The sequence below is a fragment of the Paramisgurnus dabryanus genome, chromosome 4, assembly GCF_030506205.2.
Source record: "Paramisgurnus dabryanus chromosome 4, PD_genome_1.1, whole genome shotgun sequence".
Taxonomy (NCBI): domain Eukaryota; kingdom Metazoa; phylum Chordata; class Actinopteri; order Cypriniformes; family Cobitidae; genus Paramisgurnus; species Paramisgurnus dabryanus.
The window spans coordinates 44,652,002-44,654,762 of NC_133340.1; the positions used below are offsets into that span (position 1 = coordinate 44,652,002).

The 2,761-nt window shown below is 32.4% G+C and overlaps 1 long non-coding RNA gene across 1 annotated transcript; it reads left to right on the forward strand.

Moving 5' to 3' along the window:
• The first annotated feature begins 216 nt into the window (after window positions 1-216).
• On the forward strand, window positions 217-2,424 carry LOC135735545 (uncharacterized). The gene is made up of 6 exons (XR_010527638.2): window positions 217-289; window positions 430-503; window positions 1,118-1,206; window positions 1,375-1,438; window positions 1,505-1,603; window positions 2,269-2,424. It is a non-coding gene; the product is annotated as an uncharacterized lncRNA (long non-coding RNA).
• The last annotated feature ends 337 nt before the right edge of the window (window positions 2,425-2,761 follow it).

Below are 2,761 nucleotides of genomic sequence, written 5' to 3' on the forward strand. Positions count from 1 at the left end.
CTTAAGTTAACTCCTCTGTACGAAAATATCATGTCGTGTAAGTTTGCATGTTCTATTCGAATTGAAATACATTGTAACGGTGTAATTTTGCTTACTTGTAGAATAGTTAGCAAGTTTTAATGGAAATAGAAAATAATGGTCATCTAGACAAATGTGCTCTTGTTTTTAGTATATTTTTATAACTCTTTTGTAATGTCTTCGTTATCAGAGCCCTTCAAATTAGAATAGTGTTGATGATCTTGTCAATGCTGAGATTTTCATGCATCAACAGCCACTACATCTGGATCAGGTAATGTTGTGTTAACCCTGCTATTCTACAGTATTTACTTAAATGCAGTATGCAAGTGTATGTATTCATGTTCTGATTAAAGTCATTATAGAATTCTCTTCCAATATTGCACTAATTTTTCTTTTTTATATTTTGTCAAGATTGAACAAGAAACAGACAGCAAGGGTTGTCAGGTCAGAAACAGAATGACACACAAACACAAGAAACTTCACAGGTGAGAATTGAGAGTGGCTTTTTAAAAACACCTGCTACTTGTTTCTCAAGACTGGTTTATCATTGTCGTTAGGAAAATATAAGAAACTAATTTAGGATACAATGGTTACTTTTCAGCACAGCAATTAATTTCTTTTGTATGCCACTATTCCTTCTACAGTTTGTAGGCCTACATATTTCAAACACTTTGTTTTCAGTATACAGCGACAAAAGTTAATCCAGTGTTCAGAGTGGATGTTGATGCAAGTTTTATAGAGGCTTCATATTGACAGAAAAAAATGGGTCTTTGTGGTGGTGTACATGACAGCATTTATTTGTTCTTATCTTTATGTATTATGGCTTTAATCATAATTTTTTTAATTGTCAATGAGCTACCACCTACCCTGGTAATGCACCACCAAGATACCATGTTGTAATAGAAATCCGTAATTTACTATTTCTTTTTTGTGAAGCGTCTCCCCTAAAACCTTACAATGAATTTAATATTTGTTTTGTAACCAAATCAAATTCTACTAATCCTAATAATTAAGATGCAGTGTTTTGTATTTCACAATTTATGTTTTCTTTGGGCTATGACTTGTTTTTATTTTATTATGTGTTTTAAATTGTTGGCAGATCAACATGCAATTTGAAGACGTGTGATAAAATACAGAGAGGTGAAGTAGTGTGTCTTTCCAGATCCCCAAATCATTCCTTCTTAAAAGGTAATGAATAGTGTTATGACAAAAAATGTAAACATTCTTAATTTCTTTAAAAGTTTTACTTGGGCCACAGTTTTCTGTATTTCTAACCAAAAGATTACATTTATATTTCTATACTAATGAAATTTGTTTTTCTTTTTCCAAACTTTATCAAATGCAATGATCGCTAAGATGAGCCTGAAGAGGAGATTTGGGAAGATGCTGTTTCGTAAGTCGCTTTGCCAGATCACCTGTGGTAAGTTTGTAAAACATATATTAAAAATAGGATTAGAACATCTCCTAATCAAAAGTTTTTGATCAGGTCGGGATGTCTGCTAACAAGATGCCTTGCTGGTCTGGGCGAGTTTAAAGGCTTACACAGACAATCCAGAAGTTCTAAAGTCCATCTTCGATTTCATTGGTAAGGGACTACACAAAAGGCTGTTTGACCCACACGTAAAGCAACCTGTCAGTGTTTGCTTTAAGCATCTCTTTTAGGGGTGTTGAAAATATAAAGTTAATATCACTTAAGCATTCAGTATTGGATTCATTTGTAACCACATCGATCAGAAGCACCATTCACTACCATAGTATTCTTTATCCTACTATGTAAGTCAATGGTGCTTCTGGTCAGTTTGGTTGCAGACATTCCTTAAAAAATCTTTGTGTTCATCAGGACGATTTAAGGTGTAGAAACATCTCAGCAACCTCAGTTGTTGCAAAGGGTCTGAATATGTATAATGTAAATATGATGTTTTCTTTTTTCATACATTTGCAAAAGTTTCTAAAATTCTGTTTTTACTTTGTAAAAATATCTAAACAATTACAGTATCATGCAACAACATAAAATTGAAAGTGAAAGGTGTATGATTTCTGAATGCACTGTAGATGATATTAATTGAACCTCATTGTCATCTTCGTAAACACAACAGCTTTGTTCTTTCATCAGATGGCTATGCAATGTTTCAAGTCAGACTATCAAAGAAAACGTATCTTGCCCTGATGTGCAATAAGATTTTTTTGTACATGGGCTAAAATGCAGCATTTTTTAAAAATTAAATATCTTGTGTTTTTTTCCCTCCTTAGATGCTGTCATCGTATTAAGTACAGCATGAGCCAGAATAGATGGGTGGTGGTGGCCATAAGAAGACGGTCAACTAAACCAACAACAAAATTCATATTTGCAGTTTTTCTTGAATAAAGTTTTTCTATTCAGATTAATAAAATGACTTTTAAACATGATTTTGTTTCATATTTTATGATTTTATTATATATTTAGAAAATTCCACTTCTGCACTACTAACTGGAAACCTAACTGTTTGAAAGAATGTGTTTTATCCATAAAAGCATTAACAGCTGCTTTCATGTTTATTTGGAAAGGGTAGGCACCTGCCATCTTATTTGTCCACATTTAAACTTTACCTTCCTTAAGTGTTTAGTTTTATGAATGGGGTTGTACTGTAAGTTATGCGTAGCAAGTTGCATTCATATGATAATTGCACTAAAAATGACACGTTTACAGTAAATAATTTAGTGAGTATTGCAGTGTAAAGTAAAAATCTATATTTAGTGTTAAAAA